This window comes from Phaethon aethereus (genome assembly GCF_964289735.1).
Source record: "Phaethon aethereus genome assembly, chromosome: W".
NCBI classification, from domain to species: domain Eukaryota; kingdom Metazoa; phylum Chordata; class Aves; order Phaethontiformes; family Phaethontidae; genus Phaethon; species Phaethon aethereus.
Window position 1 is genome coordinate 5,256,897 of NC_138581.1, and position 26,300 is coordinate 5,283,196.

Here is a 26,300-nt window from a genome sequence, read left to right on the forward strand (position 1 = left end):
GAGAGACACTGAGTGTCATCCCGAGACACAGGACAGACGTGCCTATGATGCCTTCTTCACCCAGATCGCTTCTGCTCACACCTCCTTTCTGCTGGCAGGCAGGGCCCGTACATCACAGCAGCTGGGGGAGCCCCAAGTGCTTTCTGTTCACGTCCGTATGGAAACGGGAGATGCACAAAGCAAGCCAGATGCCAGCAAATGAAACAACAGGAGAGGACCTAACAGAAACGAATGGTTTGCAAAACTGTGCATAAGTAATTACACACAGCATCTCTTAAATACAAACTAATCCTCCGTAGCGTGCCCTCTGAGAGGCAGCGGGTAACAAATGCGTGTGCCACCAGCAGGAGAACTTCTTAAGGAGCTAATTTCTCATGCTGTCAGATAACAGCATGATTCGGCTCCCCTATTAATTAAAACCAGAGGAGGTGAGATCAGAACCACCGTTCCCCAGTGATGGAGCTGCAGACCCAGACTCATGAGCCATCCATGTATCCCATCCCCTGGTACTGCAGGTTATATTTGCTGCCATCGGCTTGGCCTCAGTTCACTGTACCCCACTGACGGGTAAAGGCCAAGTAACGAAATGGGGACCCCGGGTTCCTCTGGCCCATTGCTCAAGCTGAGCAACACCGCAATCATGAGGAGATGTCTCCTAAGTGCTGTGTTTGCTGGGTACCTGCAGAGCAACTCATGGCGAGTTGCTCAACCTCTAATGGCTATGGGCAAGTCACAGGTGAGCCGTTTTGCACCTCTAGGTCTTCACGGCACCTGACGACAAGGTAACAGAGCAGGTTAAAGTGCTATTCCCTCTGCGCAACCAAACACACCAGCCTGTGCCACCAGGCAGCAGTTTAGCTGTATTTCAGACGGAACTGGCTTAGGGGGACGCAAGACAACGAAGTAGAGTGATATTCCTCCATGTTTACTAGGAGAAATTTTGTCGTACATAAGTAAAGCAGAGAAAGCCAGTCTCTGCGTCTCTATCATCTCTTGATGCCTGGTGCAACCTTAGCTAAGGATTTCCAGCCTTTTGCTGTATCTTGGGAGGCCTTAGTCTGATTTAGTGAAACATCTGCAGGACCTTTGAGGCCAGAGCCATGATGAACTAGAGGGGACGGCGTGGGCAGATGACCTTGTCAGAGCTTTTGACTTGAATTTTTCCTCCCACACCAAAACAGTCCGTGTGAGGTACTTGGTCATACACTTCCCTGTGGTCCAGAAAACACAAACTTCACCTCTGCTATCTGGGCAGGAAGGTGTGCAGGGCCCATGCAGAGTCAACTTAGGCTAAAGTAAAAGCCTAAGCCATTTTGTTTTGGTACAGAGAGTTAATTTGCTTATTTTTAGGCACTAGTCAATTAAAACAAACATTTTTTAGTATTTTTTCTGATACCTACCAGTGCAATGATGCATTTCCCTCCATGGGAAAAATACTATCAAGATGTGACCGAGACCATATGATTAAATAAAATCCATCAATTTGTCTTAACATAATTCACTATCTTGTGTTGTAACTGTTCATTCCCTACAACTAATCCAATTGCTGATGAGGATTTTGATGGCAAAGCAAAGACTTTGGGGAATACTTCAGCAAATCTATGCTTATTAGCAGTCATCAAATCATACATCTGGCATATTCAAACCAGCTTGAACAACAAAGAGCCAGTCCTTGCTGAGCATGGTACTGGTGGAGCCCAGAAAGCCCTGGCAAACAAGTAACAGTGTACAACAGAACATTTCATCTCCGAGCTACCTATTTTCAAGTTTACCCTCTCCTGTTCATCATACTTAGCCACAAAGGGGCTTTGGTGGGGACTGCTTTCCAAGTCCATATGTTGATCTTGCGTACACAAGGTAAATCCAGTGTCACCCTGCTGACACCAGCTAAGCAGCTTTACTCCAAGTAACTCAGCATGCCCAGCACCAGAATCTGGCTCGCAGGCGCTCACCCCTATTCAACGTAACGGAGGATCTCACATTAGCAGTGCCTGTTAATGACTACTCCTTCTCTTACATCTTCCATCTTACATCTTCCTTCTCTTTCCCAAGTTGCGGTTTGGTCCTGGATCACATTTGCATTGGAAGCGACAAGCATCGCCCATAAAATGCTTCAAGAAAATTTGATTCATGAATTTAATCTGCTTTTTTGCCTGGATAGTAATGTCTGCCACAGTGGAGAGCAATCCATGACTAAAAGCCAGTCCAGATACCCCACTCCATCTTTTGTTTTTATTCCCCAGAACAAGGGCAGGGATGACATTTTCGTTAGCTAAGCTTTGAAGACATTTCTGCAGCAAAGACGATGAGGTTGGAAACTGTGCCTATTAAGCTCCAGAGCTACTAACCACATCCTCCATCAGCCATGTTCTCCACTGACTGCCCCAGTGGTGGCTGCAGAAAGACAATGCTGCTCTGAGATTGGCAAGGCAGAGACCCCCTCCCCACTCAATAGGCTCCAGAGTTTTGGTCCTCATCCTACAGTAGGATTATCCTTCTCCATTGGGATACTTTGATTTTGCAGGAAAAGGGGCCAGCCAGATCTTGGATGTTTTTTTATGGCCTACCCCAAAGGCACCTAACAGGTTCATCAGCTTCAGTGGCCTCTGCTGCAAACATCTGCCTCCTCCAGCTGAAGAGGGAGGGGGAAGCCCAGTGCCCTTGCTGCAGAGATGATGCAGTCCTCACCATCCCTCAGAGGCTTTTGACCTGAGGCCAACCTGGAAAGACGTGTCTCCATGTCTAGCCTACTGGTCAGGAGGAGAGGGTCCACCCTGCTGCCTGAGGCTCACTGACGTGCTCCTCCAGTGGCATGAGTAGCTTCAGCTGCTCATACCTGGAGCCATGGAAGACTGATTTCTCTGGGCTTACTGTCAGGCTGCCCACCAGCCAGAAATCCTTCTTTCCTTGTCCTGTTGTTTCTTCTTTTCATTTAAACGCTGTTGCTGTGGCAGGCAGATGATGGCAACTCAGAGCAACATCAGATCAGCAGCTCTGAGCTGAGCCACATGTCACTTCTGTGTAAGCAAAGCAGATGACTTCATTTTTTTGTAGTCTCCTATTAACTGGTTGTGGCCAAATGTCATTGAGATCAGAGACTTCTGTCTCAATGCAAGCATCTAAATTGAGTTATTTCTTAGCAGAGCAGGGGGGCATTTCTCCCCCTTTTTTGCAGTTCCTCTCCCTCTCCATATTAGTTCCTTATGCTCTTCTCTTAACCATACACGTGTGGAAGGTCTGCTCTCTTTCTCAGTCTGCCCACCCACACACCCAATCTCCCAGCTGGGACAATTCTTGTTGCCTTACACCCCTCTGGCCTCAGTTAAGCCACAAAGGCAGCTAATGTCTGAGCCCAGCTAATCCAGGTCTAAGAAGTGCCCTGCAAAAGGTTTGCCCTAACACGCAGAGACAAAGATGGGATCTAGTGGAAACATGAATCAAGTCTTGGGCAAGCCAGTGGTCTTCTGACATGCCCGGGGCCAGGCCTGCCCCAAAAGAAGCTACGGCATGGCATGATGGTGTAGGACCACGTGGCCCCATCCACCTTGTGCCTTTGGGTGAACACCAGCAACACCCCCCTGCCTTGCGTGGTGTTCTGATAGCTGCTTGGTCCACTCCCCCTCGACTTCTTCCATCACATCCTGGAGCCAAGGTCAGCACCAGGGATCAAGGGGTGGGTGAATCGGCACTTCGTTAATTCCTACTGCTACCAGAACACGAGTGCAGATCAGTAGATACCCAACTGGGCTGGCTCACCTCTGCTACCGCAACTGACGCCACGGCTGCACGCCGCGATGCCGAGGACCCGCCATGGAGCTGGCTCTGCTGTATTCCCCGCAGCTACGCAACGCCACGGCCCCACCTCCCTGCCCACACCGTGAAGATGATCCCCAGATAAAAACCCTGCGAGGAGCATCGCTTAACAGCTATTTACGACGCGCCCAAAATGCTCAGCTAGAAGACGGTGTTACAGGCTGGGTCTCAAACCAAGGAGGTATGAATTTGTTTTTAGTAAGCCGACAGATGATGCAGGCACGTGGATAGCTGAACCTGCTTGGCTGCTCGCGGCCGCGCCACGTCCACCATTCGCTCATGCAGGCTCCGAGCACAGCGGAAACCCGTGGGGAAACTCGTCACGTCCTCCTGGCCGCCGCTCTCACTTCCACGGCTTTTTCTTTTTTTTTTTTTTTTTTTCCTCTCAGTTCTACCATTACATTTATTGTTTCTATACATTATCTGAAGCAGCCCGGACTTTTTTTCATTAAAAGAAATGTTCCCAAACTCCTTCGTGCCCCCAGGTGAACCCTGGAAATGACAGGTTCATATATTTTTGGTATGTGACATCAAGTCACTGAAATTTACTGGTCTGATACTGGGTATTTCTGTCACTGGGGATTCTCCTTTAGCATCATCAGGATTTGACTGTGCATCTGCACACGCAAATTTATCCACCCACCAATATTTCACCCAGAAAAGCCCAAGGGATCCGCGTGCTCGTTACACGCTGACCCATCTCGGAGACGCAAAGCCCCGGGGTAAACCCTGCGGAGAGGCGGGGGATGCTACAGGCTTTATGAAAACAAAAACCCAGAAAGCAGAACCATTTATTTCCACCTCCTCTCCTCACAGCAGCAATATTTTTGAATATTGGGCTGCTGGTAAGGGAGAGGGGATCAGGCCCAGAGATGGGGCCGGAGGTGGGTATCTCGAGCAGGCAGCTGCGGCCCAGGGAGCGCGGCCGCCTTCGGGAGGAAAACAAAATCTGCCTTACGCTGTTAAGCCGTCTGCGATGCGTGTGAATTTTTCCCCTGGGTAAGGCAACCTGGCCGGCTTGCCGAGGCACCCACGGGCTGCGTGCGAGCGCGCGGGGCCGGGGGGCGGCGGGAGGGCCGGGGCTGTTTGTACGCCTCGATCCCATCGCGGCCGAGCGGGGTGGCAGCTCCCGGAGAGCCCTGGCTTCGCTCGCCGGCGGGTTTTGCAGCCGCGGAAGATCTGCCGGTCGCAGCCGGCCGAGCCGGGGGACGGAGCCGTGCCGCCTCGGCCGGTTCGCCCTGATTAGAGCCGCCGCGGCCTCTCCTCCCGCCCCGGGGAGGCAGATAGACCCCAAAAATCGGAGCCGTGCCGGGTGCCGCACCAAGCACCGGGGTCTGTGGAGAGCCTGCCAGGCCAGGTGCCCGCAGGCTGTTTCTCTGGGCGTGCATTAAAATTCCCCTCGGAGACAGCGGTGCGGTGGGAAGTTCGCACCGGTGCCGACGGCGTACGGTGGGTAAAGGCTGAAGTCGCGGGAGCGTCTCCGGCCTCACCTGGCGTGCCGAGAAGGGCCGCGCGGCGTCGACAGACGAGCTACTAATTGCTTGGTGCCATCAGCCACGCGCTAACCCTTTGCAAATGATTTGTGAATATACCCTTATTAAACGAGTTAAATTGACTTACAAATAGGAAATGAGGGCTGACAGCGCACCTGGAAAATAAAAAATTAAAAAAATAACCCCCCAGACCAAATCTGTGGTATATTCGGCTGCATGAAAATTTAGGGGTCTTGCACAGAGGGAGATATCACGCCGTCTCACCCGTGTTGTAGGATAGTAAACTGCTGGGCAAAGAGATCAGGGCAGGGAGGATGGAAGAGGAGGAGGAAAGAATTTGAGAAAAATTTTTCAGACGGGAAGGAATCTGTCTCAATTTCAGCACCTTTGCCAACAGCTTTCTCATTTCATTTAGCAAATGGCAAGAACTGCGCCAAAACCAACAGGCAGCCAGCTCAAATCCAGCCCAGGGTGCAGCCTGCCGTCCCACACGTCTAGTGCCCTGCAGTGTGTAGCAGACCCCAGCACCAGCCTGTGGCTGGGCCAGGAGCAGCCCCGGCACAGGTTAGCATTGGATAAAGAGTGTTTTCATTCACCTCATTTGCTTGTCCAGGCTGTACAGTGCCAGGGACTGAGTCAGGATGAAGCCCTTGCAGCGGGCAAAGGGCTGGTCTGCGGTGGCTGGCGGAGCGTGGTTGGATCCTGGGCGGAAACATGAGGTTTTGGAGGTTTATCTTCCTCCTGCTCAGAGTCTTGCACATTTGATGGAGAAGGGCTGCAAAGGGGTTTCGGGGAACGGGGCTGCGATGGGCTCCCCCGTCGCCATGCGATGGTTTGATGGCCGCTGCCACCCAAAGCCCGTGTTGCAACCTGCCTCTGCGGACCTCTGTGCAGGCACAGCCAAACACAGCTCAGCTCGTCCCGAAAAACACGTGAACACAGACCTTGGAGACTGCAGATTGCCCCTGCCTGCTCGTACGATCCCTGTTCAACATCCTCTCGCCCTAACGAAGCCTCCCATTAATTGCTGAGCGCCATGAGCTGGCCTGGCTGGAGCACAGGCTCGTGCACACACCCGTGGTCCCCAGCGCTGAGCAGAGCATCTCCTCTCCGGCACGCCGTGGGGTGAAACCACGTGCAGCCCTGACGCACCCGAAAAGAAGCCGAGGTGGGACTCCTTCCAGAGCCTAGGCTCAGCATTCAACAACAACAACAACAAACCCCACTTACAACTGGCAATAACCAGCATTTATCAGCTTACACCAGGGCCGAAGCGATGCTGGGCAGGGGGGCTTGGGGAGCAGCCAGAGCTAGTGGTGGGATACAGCCAGGCAGCCTGCACCCATCACAGGAGAGAGACGGCTGTTTGTGCAGCACTGGATGAGGTTTTTCTTTCCTGCAACCCTTTTCCACTAGCTTCAGGGGGAAAAAAAAGTTTTGTTGAAGATAATGTTTCACAGGGACGTGTTGAATTCGGCAATATTTTCCAAGGAGGAAGGAGAAACACTTCGGCAGCGCTGCTACACTTAAACCCATCTTTTTGCTTTTATACTTCACACTATGTTTTAATTATAGTTTTATTCTCATGTACAGCATTCGAGGGTGTATTTATGATTTTTGGATCATCACACACACACAAAAAAACCCCAAATCGCACTGAAAGAAAATGTTTTCTGAGATTTACCAGTCCCAGTTTCACTCCTCCCCTCCCAGGCTCTCACGTACCCGGAGGGACGGGTGGCCCCGGCAGCCTGGCAAGATGTTTCCCACCCAGCCCAGCTCTTCTTCCCCAAACTGCCCCGTTTCTCACAGTTTTGGACCCAGCTCTGCAAGCCTGCCAGGAGCGGGAACCGGAGGAAACACGGCTTTGGCGATGTTGCAAAACCCCTCTGCGACTTTTTTATAACGCTTCTCGTTTCTGTTCGGTCTGAAGGCGCCGGAAAGGGTGAAGGACAAACGGCCGACAGGAATCACGCGCCCTCGACCCCCATGCTAAGAGCAGGGGTCACATCTCAGGTGTCAATGACGTTTTTGGGCTGCTTGGCCCGTTGCTTACGCCTGAACGAAACCCCTGCGCTGCTGAGGGCAGAGACGGTTTGGCCGATACCTGAACTTCAAGGCTCCCAACATTATTGGGGATTTGGCCATCATCCAGGCACCCTGGTTTGCTCACCCATCCCTTCTCCCCCACCATCATTCCAGCTGGCTCCTACGTGTAACCCGAGCCCATTTTACGTGCCGCGTGGTGGGGAAGGCAAACAAAATCAGAGCTTTTCCCAGTTTATTGGCAGGCGCTTGGGCTCAATGGCTCTTTTCCAAGGTTTGGACTCTTAGCCCAATTTAAAAAAAAAAAAAAAAGTTGAAAAGGGAGTTGGAGGAGACCAGGGGCCCCTTTGGTCAAAAGAGGCAAGAGAGCTCATCTTTTTGTGGTTATATGTTACTAGCAGGGTGTTATAGACACGTGAATTAGTCCCCAGCCTGGAAATGGGAAAATTAACCAGGGGAAGTAATTAATCCTCAACTTAAAAAAAAAATAATTAAAAATCCTGACGTGACTGAGGTCAATTACTTGGCTCTGCCTGCAGAGAGCAATGAGGAAGCACTTGGAGCGAGCCCTATCCTGCCCTTGGGAATGTGAAAACGTGCTGACTCGTGCACGCAGGAGCCTTCGACTTTGACGGGCAGCGATATGCTGCAGCCAGTTGTTTGGAAAGGGAAATTCAATACTTGGCTTTCCAACATTTCCATGCTTTCACAGTGTCCAAAGCCCTCCTCAGACATTTGGAAGTTCTCAACACCTGCCTTAAAACACCCTTAAGCTCTCCTCATGACCAGCTGGAGGGCTTGCAGCAGCTCCCTCCTACCAGTAATGATATGCAGGACATCCAGAAAGAGGCAACAAGCTAAAACCATGGGGGAAAAACCCAGCTAGATGTTGCAAGGACCTGGTGGGATCTCTGGTGTTGTGCTGCATTGCTCATGAAGCCTCTTAATTCTGCGACAGCCCAAACGAAAACCCTCCACCCAAATGCTGCCAGACCCGGTGTGTCTGAAATTCAAATGCACCTTCAACCCTTCTCCACGGAAGGAGCTAATGGGAAGAGCCAATGCTCTCAGCTGTCTCTTCTCCCTGTTTAAGCAAAAGACTTCGTGACCCCACCTGGTTTGAAACCTGCATCTGCTCAGCATCAACCCGTGCTGTGCCACAGATGCTCAGACAGGAGCAGAGTCCCTTGGCACACCCGTACCCCGTGGGCACTCGGGAACCAGGGCTTATCCACAGTCCCGGCACGGCCCAGGGGGTGGGACTGCTCTGCCCCACAAGGCAGAGGGGTGCCGCGGCAGCATCCCAATCCTGTGTCGGCCCCAATATCCCCTCCCTCCTCTGCAGCTTTTGGGTGACAACCAGCGGCGTCGGTGCCAACCTTCTCCTCCCCACAAACCTTGTCTCCCCTGTCTACATAGGGATTCCCAGTCAAGGTTTCCATCCCGCTCTCCCCTTATCATCAAAGAGGGAAAAGATGCTTTTTGGAGCATGGTTTGCCTGACCTGCTTTAAACCTCCCTGCTAGGGAGAGATCAGAACAGCATTTGAAACCTGTCCTAAAAGCAGAGGCGGCTGTTTTGGGTGGGTTATTCTGCATCAATTCCACCCATCTCCATGTTGCATGCATTGTTTCCTCCCCATCCCATGTTTTAAATGGGACTGTAATAACCAGCTGGTTTTGCCTGCTGGGTTTATTTGTCTTAAGCCCAGAGGTGGGAGATCCCACCCAACACATCCGCACAGCTCCAGAGTGAGTGGCAGTGATTTGGGGAGCGGGTTTGGGAAACCGGTGGAATGTTTCACCATTTCTGGGAACAGCACATCAGGATGGATGGGGAATGGTTTTGCAGTCCAGTCTTTCTTTTTTGCTGGCTCTCTGGCAAATCAACCCCAAAGCGATAACTTTTTGACAGTGGAGCACGGATGAGTTTTGTTTCTCCTAGCATCTACAGAAATGTTCCACCAAAACCAGCTGTCTGACCTCAAGGAGACAGCACAGCATTGGGAAGCAGCAAGAAGTCAGGCTAGCTATTAAAAAAAGGGAGGTGGCAAGTGGTGGGTGTGTTGTTAGTGCCACTATTAATGCTGAGGGCTAATGAAGGTGAGAGGCAAGGATGAGAGTCAGGACATGGGACATCCACTTGCAAAGAGATTGGTTGATCTCATGTTGCAGGTCATCTTCTGGATTTCATCCTAAACCTTGCAGAGACATGCCAAGTGTGGTGCAGAGCATTTACCAGGCTGCGAGAGACCCTCAGCGGGGCCAGGAGGGCAACACTGCAGCATGTGTGGTACCCGCTGCCCAGGGAAGCCAGTACACTGTACGGTACCCCTCCATCTTTTTAGACGCCACCCAAAAAACACACCAAAAAATACCTCTCCTGACCCCACAAGGCAGGAATCGGGAGCCATTCAGCACCTGGCACTTCTTCCAAATGACAATATACAGAAGACAGGAGCGTCTTAGAAATGCTAGGGTACAAAAAAGGAAGATTATCTTTTAAGAGAGAAGAAACACTCCTGGTAGATGGGTCCATGGGATGCAGCAAATGCAACAAGGTTAGCAAGTGTCCCGTACAACACGACAAGGTCCTATCCTGAGCCCACACGCTGGTCCAAGGGCAGCCCTCAGCACGGGGGCTTGCACCTGCAGAGCTTCTGCAAGTTCCCAGTCCCCGCTGGACCTCTTCATTTAACTAACCTAAAGGGCTTTGGAGGTTAGACCACCACTGTGCACCGGTCCGAGATGTTGTGCAGGGACCTGTTTGCACCCCCAGCAGCATGGCAGCAGCCAGGGACGCAGTCCAACCCGAGGACCAAGGCTGAAGAGAAGCCGCGTGAGATGCGGTGGGTGCCGTCAGCGAGCTGGCACGGGTCAGGGCAGCTCAGCCACGCTTTGCACTGAGCTGACTTCAACTCAGCTCTGGGGAAACCCCAGCTACCACGAGCCCTGACGCGCCACGTCCTGGCAATTCCCCCTGTATGCTCCATGAATAAGAAGTCTGTAGCTAAAAAGCAAAGACCCTGGAAGCCTGTTCCCTATTAAACGTAATATCCCAAACTTTATAGGTATGTGTCTCTCCAGGAGAGCGAGCGAGCTGTGTTTAAAGTACAAGTAAAACATCAGTTTCTCGATGCGGAAATAGCTCTTACTTTACATTTCTGCATGAGGTCCTTGGCATAGTTAGTGCTTCTAAGCCCTGCTGTAATAACATATAACGGAAAACTCTACCCAGACAGCAAGAAATATGTATTTTACAGGGCTAAATGTAAAGTCATCCATCTAAGAAAAACCATACAGTCCTATTTGCAGGTGGCAGGCTATCCGAGGAAAAGTGATTTCTGGTAATCGGCAAACAATGAGCTCCCAGAGCCCCAGCAACATCTGAAGGCACAAGTGTTTGCTATATAAAAATAAGGAGGTGGGGTCCCTTGGGAGCAATAAACTCCTTGTATTGGTGTCAAAGCCAAGAAGAAGTCTTGGAGAGGAGCCCAAGGGTGCCACGCATGCATCCTGGAGGGAGGCATTGCAGGAGACCTATGTCTCCACATCCGCAAGAGCAAAGATGAAACCATGGTCGAGCACAGCCTAAAATAGTACCTTGCACTGGTTGGGCAGGAGGAGATTCATCAGCCTGGTAACGAGCCTGACAAAACCCATCGGCTGAGACTGACCTGCAGCCAACACAGGCTGAAACACCAGGCGCCACATACCCGCAGCCAAAATCCCCTCCTCAGCACCGGTGCTGGCAAAGCCCAGGCTGGATGGTTTCCTAAAGGACATCCCCCTCACTTGGGCAAGAATTAATTTTGGGATGTGGGATGAAGGTGACAACAGCTGTCCCTTCCAGCATGAAAATCCACCCGCTTGAGGGTATTTTCCCCTCGCGCTGAAGTCAAAGGAGGCTGACTGCAAGGAACTCGCTTTTCCACCACAATGGGAATAGGAAATCAGGTTCCTGCTTATTCCATCAAGAATATCCCACAGGGCTGCAGGTTGCCCTGCAGCAACCAGGTAGGATGCTGCAGGTCCAGCTCCACATCACAGACAGTATCTCATTTCCCTGCAACCAGCTTCTGAAATAGCTCAACAGGCATCTGGCATCCCTGGGAGGGTTAAGATTAAGCCAATGTTTCCGTCACCAACCTCACTTTTGAGGGGCTTGTTACTCTCCATGTTTGTGCTCTCGTGAGGCCAAAACTTGGCATAGAAGCACATGGCCCAGATGCAGTTTTATTTGGTAATATATAGCTTAAATCTCATAAGCCTTTTTTTTTTTTTTTGGCTTAAACATTTAAAATGGGAAGAGAAAAATGTGTGGGATTTTTTTTCCTACCTTCCAATAATTTCAGAAAAGCAGCTTATGCTGAATAATGGCAGGCTTTTTTCAGATACACACAGTCCACAACACTGTCTCTCAAATATCTTGCCTTTTTAATACCCACTCTTTAACAGGATCAATGTCCTTCACCCAGCGCAGTCCAGCATCACAGCCCGAGATTTCCGGGGGTTACTTGCAACGCTGGATTATTCGATCTTTGGCACATTAAGCCTGACGTTCAGGAAGAGCTAAAACAAGGCAAAATTCCCCAAGCCCTTTAATCAATGTGTGTAACATTTTGAGGATGGATTGCTGTTCTAATTGCTCCCCTGTGACATCCCACTTCTCTGGAGTTCAGGCAGTTATTGCAGCCAGCACTACCTAACCAGCCGCTGGGTGAGCATTGGATTTCATTAGCTATCTGCCAGGGTTTTGGCACGTTCAGATTTCCCCCAAACTCAGACTTTGCTCTACCAAGGCCAGCAACTTTCCAGTGGTCAAAAGCCAAGGAGACGCCCCGAGGGCTTGGCCGGCCTTCAAAAGTCCACCTTAGCTGGAGCAGAGAGAAATAGCAGTGTTTTATCTCATACGCTTGGCTCCAGATGTCAGAGGGTCCCCAGTGGGACGCTGGGCTACTGTCGAGCCGGTGCCATTATCCGAATGCTTCATTATCTGCAGGGCTGGGATTTCTTGCAGGAAGCAACGGGGAGCTGCCGGGTATGGGAACGTTGCACTGGGTGGGGAGCTGGGTGGATGTTGGGCCAGGGTCATGCAACGTGGCCCAAGGAGGACTCTGCAGATGTTACCTTAGGAAAATGTCCTTTCCATGGGGTATGGGTCCACCCATCGTCCCCTCTGAGCCACGTCCCCATTTGCTGGGAGGGAAGATTGAAGGCAACCCTACGGGCTTGGAAATTTTCCCCCCAAAACAGCCTCCCACCAAGTTCTCCATCTCAGCGCTGGGCTTGCAACCCAATGGCATGCACAGAGCCTCCCCATGCACTCGTCCCACGTCTCAGCCTCCCCAGATCCCAGCAGACCCAGTGAAGAATTACTTGCAAAAGAGGTTTGGGGAATTTGCTGGCTGGAAGCAAGGCAGGTGGCTCGTGCTGCAGAGCCCACCCCTTGTCCCAGAAGGTCCCAGCCTGCCGTCAGCCCTGCATACATGTGGTCTCCAGGAGGAATGGGATAGCCCACATATGGTATGGATTTGCACAGGACCCAGGTGACTTAATGAACGCGGGAGCCGTGAATCAGAAGAAGAACTCCCAAATGTACAGGTACACTTTGGGCCATCTGTCCTTGAGCAACACCAGCCATAAGCCACATTATAAAGCACGTAGGAGCTATCACAGCAAGAAGTCACTGATGTGAAACTACTTACACATGGCATAGCAATTGCACCGAAGGAAGAAGCACCCTACTGCTGCAATGAGGCCCCTGCATGAATTTTTAGGTGGACAAATCGCAACACTGCGTCGAAATCTACCTCCAACCACAGCAAGGTCTTCCTACCTCTTGTTCACATAGGACGTAACCCAGCTCCCACAGCTGGAGGTCTGGAGGAAACACCAGCCATGGTCCACGGTCGGGAAGCGTTTGCTTCCCTCAGGCCAGCGCCAGCGGTGCCCGCTGCAAACCCAGGCACGCTGGCTTCAGCCTGTCTGCAGGCAGGTCTGCGCTCCCTCTGCTTGCCGCCCATGAAGGGTTTGGCTTTTTTTTTTTTTTTTTGGCTTTTAAATGTAAAGGCAATAGAGTGCCGGTAATTGAACTAGTCCCAAGAAGCCAACCCAGGCACCTCAAACAGAAAAACCGCTGCAGAGCCAAAAGGTTAATTCACAGACGCAGAAACTACTGGCAGATGCAGAATGGACCAAGCTGGGTAACAAGGGAGGCCCATACGCAAACCTGCAAGCCCGGGTTTCGTGTCTTCTTCAGCTGCTGTGGGAGGAATGAGGGGCTTGAGCAGATGAGGAGGATGCGGGGGAGGAAGAGAGAGACCCCGGCAGCAACGTCTGCTCCCTCCTTCGAGCAAAACACAACCTCTAGCAGACTGCTCCCCATGGAATTAGTTCAGGCAGAGCTAAACTGAGCATCGCAGGGTGGGAAATGGCTCTGGGTCCAGAGTCCTTGCATTGCATCAACCCCTTGGTTGGACATGATGGGCACCTCATGGGATGGAGAGCACCGGGGAGCTGGGGGAGCTGCTGGGAGAAGCAAGTGCTTTGTATCAGGGGACAAGCCAAACCAGGCAGCCTTAAGTCACCTGAAGGGAGGGCTACCAAGGCAACGGTAGGTGAAGTTCTCTCCCGTTTTCTTTCAAAGCGCTGCCTCGTCCCATCGCGCACGGGAGCAAAGCGCCCAGCCGGGACCCGAGCTGACCTCCCATTATGATTTTTACCATTCCTGACAGTGGTTTTGCTGAGCCCACTCAGACAGAAACATCTTCCTCTCTCACATGGATGTTGTTTTTATTACATCTACCTTGGAAACCTACACACTGCCGTTCAGCATAACCAGCAAGCACAGCAGGTACGGGGAGGCTAGACAGCCCTCAGTCCTGCTGGACCAGCAAACGCCCTTGGAGAAGCCCATTAGCAGCACCAGGTTGCCACCATTATCTTGCTTTCCAAAGCCAGCCTTGCCAGAAATGGCAGAATGCCGGAAACAAAATTGGCATTCTGAGGGAATTTGGCTCCCTGGGGCTGCAGGTGCTACTCTTAGCAGAGACAACAAAATAAAGAAGTTTTCAGTTACAGGTTGCAGAATAACCTGTGAATTGTTGTTTGTAGGGCTGGTTAAGTGCCCCATAAATACAAACAGTGGCGATGACCAAGTCCCAGTGAGCTGTCACCCCTTGGGGAGGAAGGTGAGATGTTGTGGCACACAGGGAAAGTGTGCGTGTCCCAGGCTTTCTGCACACCAGGCACTTTTTAACTTAACCGATGCGTCCACCCACACGTTTTCAGGATCAGTCACTACCCACCACATAGGAGGTGAGATTTTTCTCATGCCGATGGGTTATTTCATGTTTGCAGGGTGTCTGGTATGGGCTTTTAGTGGTTTTAATGGGTGTGAGGTTCAGCTGCTCCTCAAACTCATGGTCTTGGACCACTGGAGGTTGTGGGAGACCCAGTATCAGACACCAGAAATTGGACTGGGGGAGAATTAGTGAACTCAGTTAGACCAGCCATCCCTGTAAGCACAAGAGCCAAGGAATTTGCCAGTCAATTAGCACAATACTATTAGGAGAAGGTTGATGGCCTTGGGGAGAAGCCTGCAGCCTTGTTGAGCTCTTTCTGCAAGAGTCTAACCCCCCAGTTAAACTGATGCCTTGACTCTGCTTTTCCCAGATGAAATTCCTGTCCAGTACAGTTCCTGAACTTTTATGTCAGATGAGGCCTTTAAAAGACCAGATTTTCAAACAAATGCAAGATATGGTGATCAGTCTAACAAAGGGATGTCCCTTGCCATCCCCAGGAGCTGGGGTGGGAGGCTGGCAGATGGACAACACTGTTTCACAGCTGCTGATTAAACAGCAATGACGATGCTCTGCAAAACGCCAAATTAATTAGTGCTAGCCACAGGATCTACAAGTCCCTTTTGGCTTTAAAAAAAAAAGCTAAGAATTTTCCAAATTCATTTTCACACACCTCACCAACCTGACATTTTCCCTCGCATTTGCTGTTCTTCAAGTTGTGTCTCTCTTTCATAGGGGGCTTGTGCCATTTTTAGATGCTGCGAGTTTGAACATGTGGCAGAAGGAACTTTATACCTCTTGGTCTTTTGGAGAGGATGGACTAATCGTTGGCTGATATTTAGTAGAATCTTGCAACACCACACATGACCTCCTGCTTAATATGTTATGACCTTTCAGCTTCATTTGTTAGACCATCTGAAATTTATTGATTTTGGTTCCTCTGCAGGGCCTTCAAGCAGACTTTTTGTGCCATGGTAAATCACAACACACCCAAATTAGCTGTTTCTGTACTTAAATGGCACAGGGGGGAGGAGGACAAAGTGCTTGTCCAGTGCAGTGTGAACCCAGCTGGTGAACGCACCCTGTTGTACGGAGGAGGAGGAGATGGGAACTGGGCAGAAGACAGAGCTGTCCTGGGCAGCAGAAGTGGTGGGCGGTGGGCCCAGGGCCAGACCCTCTCCCCGCGTATCTCCCGTGAAGAGGCGCTCGTACAGCCGCAGGTTGCTGCCATGCCGTTCCCTTCCCCACTGCCTCCTGGTGACGCTTCGGGGGCCGAAGTCACCTTTCCCCTATGACCAGCCAAGGTCACCTACACCACCCCACGCTTGCAGGGCACTTACAGATACCACCCCACCCCGGGCTCCCACACCGATTAGCGTGTTACCATGGCTAGTAAGATGAACCAAAGAAGAACAGGGCTCAGTTTCTACCAGTAGCAGCCTAGACAGCTCTTTCTTGCCTTACGCGCACTGTTTTTCCCAGCAGCGGGTGGTATTCTGCCCTGGGAACCATGGACACACATGACCAGGAGTGGGAAGACGCATCTTGGAGGGCACTGGGTCAGCCCCAGGGAGGTGGGCAGCAGATTTAGACCAGAAGATAGCTCATCTTTGTCTGTTACTCCTGCATCTCAGGGAGCAGAGACCTTTCCTTCCCAAAGGATGACAATGTCATGGCCCGAGACGGTCAGGAAGCATTTAGGAAATTGTCACTCAATCTTTTACCTGGCACCATGCCGGCCCAGAGCTTCCTCCTGGCTCCAGAGAGACATCTTCATCTGCTCCTGAGGACTGAGGAGGGACTTCGCTTTTCCTTGCCAAACAGCTGGGATGGTGGGCTCATTCTCCAATTTTAATTTTTCCTGGAAGAGCCTCATGCTGGGAACTCCCTGCCTGACCTGCTGCATCAAGGGGCAAGTCGAGCTCATGGACAGATGGGAACAGGCAATAAACCTGGTTGATGGTCCCAGCCCAGACACCTACTCATACCTTTTATCTTTGGCACTCACAGGGCAGGAACTGGCCAGTGCTGTGTCCCAGGCAGAGCCCAAAGCCCTGAGCCACAGGCAGAGGTTTATGCTTCTTCCCAGAGTCTCAAAAATCCCACAAAGGAAAAAACCAGCCTTTGCCCAGCCCAGCTTGTGATCCAGCTGCACAGATGTTCTCAACAGCAGACAACCTCACCAAGGGAGCGTCCCAAATCAGTGTAACAGTCCCCAGGCATACAATATAAAAACAACCTGCTGCCTGCACTTCCCAGTGGAGCAAGGACTGCAACTGACCACCAGGGATGGCAGGTGACCATGTCAAAAAAATCCAGCTGGATTTTTAGCAGGTGACCATCCCCGAGGCCAGATGGGGACCACAGGGAGCTCAATTGCTGCAGGTAACACCTGCAAGGAGGGACCCCATGGGGCAAGGGGTGCATCAGGAGGGACCCCATGGATGAGGGTTATAGAATCATGGAACCTTTGGGCTGGAAGGGACCTTTAAAGACCATCTAGTCCAACCCCCCTGCTGTGAGCAGGGATATCTTCAATTAGATCAGGTTACTCAGAGCCCCGTCCAACCTGACCTGGGATGTTTCCAGGGATGGGGCATCTACCACCTCTCTGGGCAACCTGGGCCAGGGGTTCACTGCCCTCATTGGTTCACCACCCTCAAGGATTTTGGGGGTATAGGGTTTGTGCACCTCAGCAAAGCAAAGGAGACCAGGAGAGCGATGATGATGGCTACGGGGCTGCAGATGCACCCATCTGAGTGGGGCCAGGAGCATCACAAAATTTCCCACCAGTCCTGGCCAAACAAACTGTAGCACACTCCTCCCAGCAGCACATGAGAGCCTATCAGGAACCTGTGTGGTTACAAAGTAGAAAAAAAAATACACTTTTTTTAGTTCCATGTGTGACCTCTAGGCCCCAAGGATTTTTACTAATTACTAAATTCAATTTATTTTGCGGTCTTCTCGGGGCTAAGGCTTTGCATCACTGGGCCTGTATTGTTTCCGTTACAGCCTGTCCGTGTCCACAGAAATTTCAAATTAAATATCAGTCACACATTAAGGTCAGGCAGCTCAATTCCATTAACAGGCAGCGAGACTCAACCTCCCTGTAATGAATGCTGCCCATGCTTCCTAATGATAGTGGCAGAGGAACCAGGCAGCACCAGCACAGAGTGATTGGCACCCCACTGACACCGGGGACCGCAAAATTGATTTTAAAAGTCCATTCATCTTCTACAAATCATGGCTTAAGTTTTTCTGACCTGTGACAAATCTGCACTAGCGTCAGTTGAAAGATAGAGCCAAAAAGAGGAAAAAAGAAAGAAAAAAAGAAAACCCAAAAGCAAGAAACAGATTTCAGCAGGGTTGTTCAGTCTCAGTTGCTAGCCCTCAGCCCCAGCCATGAATTTCTATCCCTCACTTAATGAGCAAGATTAAAGTTTTTTCACCCTGTTGCCTGCCACAAAGACGGTACAGAGGATTTAAAGATGTTACAAGATCCTTCCTGTTGCTGGACTCATGGGCGTTGGATTTGGATAAACTCACACAGAATCATTAAGGTTGGAAAGAACTTTAAGATCACCAAGTCCAACCATCAACCCAACACCTCCATGCCCACTAAAGCATGTCCTGAAGTGCCATATCGACATGTTTTTTTAAATACCTCCAGTGATGGTGACTCCACCACCTCCCTGGGCAGCCTGTGCCAATGCTTGACCACTCTTTCTGTAAAGAAATTTTTCCTGATATCCAGTCTGTCTAAACCTCCCCGGTGCAACTTGAGGCCATTTCCTCTCTTCTTATCGCTGGTTACTTGGGAGAAGAGACCAACACCCTCGTCGCCACAACCCCCTTTCAGGTAGTTGTAGAGAGCGATGAGGGCTCCCCTCAGCCTCCTCTTCTCCAGACTAAACAACCCCAGTTCCCTCAGCCACTCCTCATCAGACTTGTGCTTCAGACCCCTCACCAGCTTCATTACCCTTCTCTGGACACGCTCCAGCACCTCAACATCCTTCTGAACACAGGATTCGAGGTGCGGCCTCACCAGTGCCGAGTACAGGGGCACAATCACTTCCCTGCTCCTGCTGGCCACACTATTGCTGATACAGGCCAGGACGCTGTTGGCCTTCTTGGCCACCTGGGCACACTGCCGGCTCATGTTCAGCCGGCTGTCAACCAGCACCCCCAGGTCCCTTTCCACCGGGCAGCTCTCCAGCCACTCCTCCCCAAGCCTGTAGCGTTGCATGGGGTTGTTGTGGCCGAAGTGCAGGACCCGGCACTTGGCCTTATTAAACCTCATATGGTTGATCTCAGCTCATCGATCCAGCCTGTCCAGATCCCTCTATAGAGCCCTCCCACTCTCCAGCAGATCAACATTCCCGCCCAACTTGGTGTCATCTGCAAACTTACTGAGAGAGCACTCGATCTCCTCATCCAGATCATCAATAAAGATATCGAACTCGCTCCAGTCTGTTTGGTCTGTTGGTCCTTCTGCTCTTCACAGCCCAAGAGCCACCAACACTGGGTCCTCCTTGGTCTCTGTGCCCAGCTGGGAAGCAGCTTTGAGGAGCTGGCAGTCAACATAGCAGGAAAGTAAGAAATGCAGGTACCCACCCCATCATTTGCCCATACCTTCCTGACATAGCCCCACAGCTGGTGGCCCACTCCACCTGCAGTTTCTCTCCCTGCTTCTACAATAAAGTGGTATAGCAACTGTCACTCATGGGTAAAGGAGGACCTACCACTAAAAAACATCAGAAAGCACTTTTCCTACTCAATTAATATTGAGTTATTGTGCTAATTAACTAATTAGCACAATTAACCCAAACCCAAGGGTGCAGCCAGCTCATGCCTATACCAGACCAGTATGAGCTGCAACTTCTTATTGAGCTTTAAGTTATCAAAGTCCCACTTGGATATCAAGGTGAGGATGTTCTCCACCATGTAACATGACAACATGGAGAAGCAGCTGACTTGGACTGAAGTCAGGAGTTGCTCTGCTGAAGCAAGATGACAATTTTAGTTGTGTGTGACTATCCAAAGTCTAGCCAGCCGTGTGCCCAATCCTATTGTTTCAGAGACATTTTGAAAGTGTAATTGGGGTGAGGGAGAAGAAGTAGTGGGGAAGAGGATGAAATAGGACTTTAAGGCACTACCACAGCATGAGGAGTCTGGGTTTCAGGCTATAAACTGTCACGTCATTATTGCTGAAGCATTTGGGAGCTTTATAATAGCTCTTTTACTCTGTAAAATTCATCCTTCCTAAAGGAAAACATTTATTCCACTCAAGTACAAATAAGAGTTAAATACAGGCAGATCAGTTTAATAGCGTAGTTATGCCTATTAAAGCAACTGTGAAACTAACATCAAGGCATTTCACATTAATTCCCTCTCAGGGACTCCAGAACTGATGTACTTTGACAAATCCCCTAGTATTGAGAAGTGGCCACAAGTCTCCATGGCCCTGTATCAGCTGGCATTGCAAAAAAATCGCTGTCGGACTCAAAAAGTCAAGATCTTATCGGCTACACAGGGAAAGCAAACCTATTGATCAGAGCAGCTAGAAAAGGAAGTTGTACAGTTAGTGTCAGCAGCTGGGTTTTCCCCCAGATCATTATTTCTAAGCAGATTTCTTAGAGGAGATGGGGCCTGAGTCACTCTTCCCACTGCTGACATGGGTGACCTTGGGAAAATGACTCCCCATGGATTAAAACCAAGTAATGTTAAACCCATTCCTTAAATATATATATGTGTGTGTGTGAGGCCGTGGCACTAGGACAGAATTGAGGTTTTTATCTTTCATCCAAAAATCTCAGCTTTGTCAGCTTTCTGTTTAATTTCTAAATCTATTTCCTGAAGAAAGCAGAGACATCTAACCAAGTTTTTATGGCTAAATACAATTCTTCAGACATCTCCTATAACACATTTCCTCAATAGTGACCACAGAAAGGAGGATGAAAACCAGAAAACCAATTTACATTTTCCCAGGAATTTTACCTACAAAGGAGCAGAATCATCTACATTTTCCTTGTTCCCTGAATTCTATACCCAGTGACCTGCAAGATGGGCACTGGCGCATTGTACGGGTGGAGAAATGAAGCACTTCCTCAAACTTAGGGAAGACCAGAGGGGCCAAATGGGGATCTGTGGAGCTCGGGTCAGCATGTTCTGCCCACCTGGACCCACACAGGCCATCTGGGTAAGCAGGAGCGTGTTCAGCCCTTTGGGGAGAGCCAGTTTCTGCTCTGGGTGTCGGACACAGCTCAGCTGCTTGGTCTTGGACCAGACCTGTGGTGGTTTGGGATCTTCCCCAAGCAGATGTGGACTTGGAAGTGGATCTCCCTGCCCGTGGAAAGTCCCCTTGTTTGGAGGGGAGGACCCCAGTGCAGAATGGCAGGGATGCGTCCCACATATTGAATTTTATGGCAGGGGAGAGCACATCAGCACCCCTGCCCATGCCACCTGACTGGTCATCTAGCCGCCGGAGTGGGTATACCCCCATGGACTGCTGACCAGAAAGCGGGCACCACCAAGGTGCTGTCATCTCCATCCTTGAATATATCCCAGTCTTGCCTGGGCAAGACCCTGAGACACTCAATAACTGTGAAGGTAGCCCTGCCCTGAGCAGGAGACTGGACTGGAGACCTCCAGAGGTCCCTTCCCAGCCCAGTTATTCTGTATCAGCCAGTGGAAGATGCTCACATTACAGCTCTGAAAGCACCACCACCATGGAAAAAGCTTCCTCTACCCTTGCAAGGGGTGTGCTTGTAAATGCACGAGTGCAGAGTGGTGCAGCGCGCCGCACTTCTGCGTCACGAGGAGCGCAGACTTCACTCAAAGAATGGAATGAAAATAATCCTAGATGTGCATTTTCCATTTTTACTGTCGGATCACAGTGTGACTGAGCCTTTAGAGAAAGCAGAAAAAGATTACAAGATTTTTCACAGCTCTAATCACTGAATCCAAGAGAAGACTTCTGCCTCAGTTGAAATAATACAGCATGAATAACACTAACCCATGTAATGTCCACTGGTCAGTGGTTCTGGCAGGTATCAAGTAGAAGAGATAAAAGCAGCAATTGTAAAGGTGTATTTCAGATTCAACCCAGCTCTGGGGAAGAAAAAAAACCCACAAAAACATCTGTTCAAACCACAAAATCTGTTGACTCCTCAGAGCTCCCAGTTACAAACAAAGAGGAATTAAAGTTGGAATCTGAACTTCTCAGTGATGTTAATTAAAGCCTGGTGCCTCTAGAACAGGAGCCGAGCGCATGCTGCTTTTCTAAAATTTCTCACGCGTTTTTGACAAACATAGGTTATAAAGCACCTAATCTTGTTCTTCCATTCAGAAGAAGCATTTTGACCACACAAATCAAACCGAGCCCCATGAGGAGGTGCTGGCTCAGAAGTTGTCCAAGATTGGGCAGATCTCAAACATCTAGCCCTAAAGAGATGCCTGCAGGCAGTCCCCAAGCCCTGAATACCCTCAGACAGAAAGCTGGATGGGTCGATCTTGATATCTGACATTTTACAATGGGATCATTCTTATTTTTCAGAGAAACAACAAAAGACATACGGATGGCAAACTTGCTCCTGGGACCTCTGGGTTCAGGTCATTTACTCTTCTGCTCTAATGGAGTATATGGATTTCTGTTCTCTGTGTTTCGGGGTAGCAGCACACCGGCGTAAAGCCCTGCTAACGTTATCCTGCTTGCAGTTTTAAATGCAGAGATGCCCTGGTATTACTGGTGCAGCCTGGGCAGAGTTGCCACGCTCCTGAATGCCCCATTTTCCTTGATGGCAAGTGGTGGCTCATTCAACCGAAGCACCCAGCCCTTCAGAGCACCTCGGCTCACTTGGCAAAGGTCTCCTTTTCTCTTCATATTACGGAAACCAGTCAACAGCCACCCCCAACCCCTGCTCAGCTTGGATGCAGTAGAGACCCACAGTTCTCCTAGGCATTACCAAGCTGCGCTGATGAGCATCCCCAGCCCAGAGTGTGGGATTCTGTCTGTGTGTTTCTGCTTTTCCTTGACTTTCCAGTCCATCACCCACTGCCCTGAGAGCCTCCCGGGCTTCCCGTGGTGTGTTGCCCTCCCTCCTCCACCATCAGCCAGCACTTCCACACCAAAGCTCAGCTAAAACCTCTCTCACAGATGCAAATTCGCCAGGAATTTCAAGACCTGCTCTTTGGAGAGAGGAGGACACCAGAGCTGAAAGCCACCTTTCTCACCATGGAGGGTGGTGTGCACATGGACACACAGAGAAAGCAACTCCTACAGCTTAGGGGCTGCACCACAGCCAACCCCAAGCCCCAGGAGATGCAGGGAGCAGAGCCCTCATGGCAGGCATCGGTAAGAACAAAGCAGCCCTTCCTTGGCTTTTTGGTGTCTGAACCGCTTTGCATTTTCATGTTACTGTTGTGTTCTGGGTTTTTATGCTTTTTTTCTTTTTTTCATTTAAATCACGAAGTCTCATTATATTTGTTGGCTTTCTCAAAGCTCCAGCTCCCCAGCATGACGCAAAAGTGTGTGTGTCACGGCACCACTAGAAACGGGCTTGTTCTTTACATTGGAGCGGGGGGGGGAGGCAAGCAGGAACTGGGTCTGTTCATGGGCTGGAGAGGAGCGTTTTGGCTCAGGGAGCAGGGTACCAATGCTGGACACCCAACCTCTCCGTAAACTTACCTCCAACAGGCTGCGTTCAAAGAGGACTCCCCAAAGTCCTCTGCAGAAGTGGCAGCTCCGAGCAGGGTTAGTTGTGTGCCCTGGTACATCCCTCCTGCCCTGCACCATCCACCTGCCCGGCCCTGCCTCGCAGGAGGGTCCCAGCACCTCTTTGATGCCCTTCGGCTCTTGTGCTGGCCTGGGTGTCACCTCCCACCCCAGGGATGCTGCCAGTGAGTTGGGTTTCTGCAAAGCATGTCCATCTCCCTGTTTCCCATCTGAATTGCAGGGCATTGGGAAGGAGCCTTTGCTGCCTCCCCATTCCCACTGTGGGGCCAGAAAGCTGTGACCAGTAGTGCCGGTGCACCAAAAACAAGCGGTGGGGGAGAGGAGAGGCACCAGAACTCCCTGTTCAATGTGATGAAAGGAGAGCAGGACTTCTCTACAGGTATTTTCTGCAAAGCATCCATCAAAACCATCATCCCCCCCCCCCCCCCCAAAGCAGTATTTTCTAGAAGGGAAGCCGGACGAAGGATGTTTACCTAGAGCCTACTCAGTACCACACCATGATGCTCCTTTCCCCTGGCTGAATGACCAACGCAACCATGCTTTAAAGCTAGTACCCCTCTTATGAGATAGACTTGTCCAACACCATCAACCACAACCAATGCAGCGGCCAGAGGACAGCACTTGTTCTTCAGCCTCCTTATCCGTTCAGCCTATACAGAGCTCTCAAGGAGGTCCTCCACCTTCTGGACACGCTGTCCCATGAGAGCAGTGCCTCACCCTCCCCTCCACCAACACACACCAGACCAGCATGCTTGAGCATCTCAAGTGTTTCCAGCAGGTTTGAGCCCCAGAGCCAGCACCAGCCCTGAAGAAGACTTTTGTGCTTGGGGAACGAATGTGAAGAAGCAGCAATTCAGAAAAACCCATCACATCCACGGGGGAAAACACGGCAGGTATTTTAAAACACGGTGGGAAGAGAGAGGGGTAAAGGTGAAGAAATCAAGCCAAGGCAATACCAACAGCAGTGCTAGCCAGGAGGACTTCTCATCTGGCTTATAACCAGCCTCGTAATGCGTTTGCTGAAGAGCAGCGAGTGTTGTGTCTCTGCAGAGAGCCAGAGGATGGGTCTGCCAGCATCGAGGTCAGCCCAGGCTGAAAGGACTCCTCACATTGCTTAGCTTCTAACAGAAAGAGTCCGGTGAGAGCTGCTGGGCTGTGGATAAGGAGTCCTAGGGCAAGGAGGGGGGTTCGGCACAGCTGGTCCCACACGATCTGGCTGAATGCACCGCCCAGTGTAACATATCCCAAAACCTGCTACGAGTGTTCTGAATGTTGTTGAGGTCTGGCCCTTGATTTTGTTATTGGGGCTCAAAACTACTTGTTACAGGAAGAACGGAGTCACACCGGACACCTGACAAACATACTTTGGCTTCCCTGACAGCACCCCGACTCCTTTCAGGAGGAACTGCTTTCTGTCCCAGGCATGGGGGGATTTACCTTGCCTCCTTCCCCTCGGTCCATGTCTTATTTTTCTAAGCTTGTAACTGCCTCCTGGTAATGCTTTCCTTCGCCAGGACAGCCCTGCGCCCTGTAGAAGAAGTACCTGGATGGCATCACATGCCATCTGGATTTGGCAGTACAGGACTCTCCTTGCAGATGACCCACGGCAAGATGATACATCCTTATCTCCAGGGTGCTTCTATGGTCTCCTTTGGCAAAACACCTGAGGCTTCCACCAGCAAGTTTGTAATCAATCACACATGTCAAACAGATTTTCCTACTCAAATCAAACAAGGCGATGGAGAAGGTGCTATTTGTCTCCGAAGGCTGAAGTAACTCAGGTGGATGAGCCCAGTGAGGAGCAAAGTGGTGGTTGCACATCCCATTCAAGACCTCAGCTCTCATTTTCATTATGGGAACCACCTCCAGTCCCCCCAAGCCTGGAAACCCACCCTCGCTGCCAACAGAGGGGAGAAGGAATAAGAGACAGGAGCTGACATGACCTCCCACATTTTGTAAGGAGCCAACTGCATTTTGCAACCTCCCGCACCAGAAACACAGCCTTTCCTTCTCCAAGACTCGTCTCAGGTATTAAAGCACTTTCTGTTGATTCAATAAATCTGATTTCTGCACACACTAAAGTCACATGTAACATGGTTTCGCAGTAAAAGAACACAGAGGACTGGGGCAGTCTACTCCTGACCACTGCATGCTTTCCAAGGGAGCACAAAACACTGAATTCATCTCTCGGATATGAAAAGAAGTACATCTAGGTGAAACGTTTCTGTATGAAAAATCCAACTGAAAGATCATGATAAATTGGTTTTATTCCCTGCATCCAGTTGATGCTGTTTCATTTTCTGCCATAAGATAGGCCATAACCCCAGAAGGGAAATGCTATTTCATCTCGCTTCAAATGAACCATTTAAAGACTTCCCCCCCCGCCCCCATTTTGCTAAAAAACTCAAAGACAATATAAAACCAGGAAAATAAATTTTCATCCAGTGAACCGCAAAATAGTCATCATCATCAAAACCAGATATCTCTGTTTTCACATAGCTCTAGTCCCCAGCAACTCAGGTCAATAGAAGTGCCGTCACCTGAGCTGCTGGTCCACCACCCATTGCTCACACATGCACACCCCACCCACAGCCACTGGGACACGACACCCCTTGCTTTGGGGCCCAATTCTTGTGCAATGTCATATTTTCAGCTCATAGCTTCAAGGAACAACCTCAGAGACAAGAGCCTGGCCACCACTAGTTAATTTAACAACACAGGAGTCATAGAATCACAGGATGGTTTGGGTTGGAAGGGACCTTTCCAGGCCATCCAGTCCAACCCCCCTGCCGGGAGCAGGGACATCTGCAACCAGAGCAGGTTGCTCAGAGCCCCGTCCAGCCTGACCTGGGATGTTTCCAGGGATGGGGCATCCACCACCTCTCGGGGCAACCTGGGCCAGGGGTTCACCA

At 50.6% G+C, this 26,300-nt stretch overlaps 1 protein-coding gene across 1 annotated transcript in view; it reads right to left on the bottom strand.

Moving 5' to 3' along the window:
• LOC309415191 (E3 ubiquitin-protein ligase ARK2C-like) overlaps positions 1–26,300 on the bottom strand; it is a gene marked incomplete at its 3' end in the record, with an annotated part of 48,620 nt that overhangs the window by 11,727 nt on the left and 10,593 nt on the right. The gene's annotated exons all lie outside the window — the stretch shown is intronic.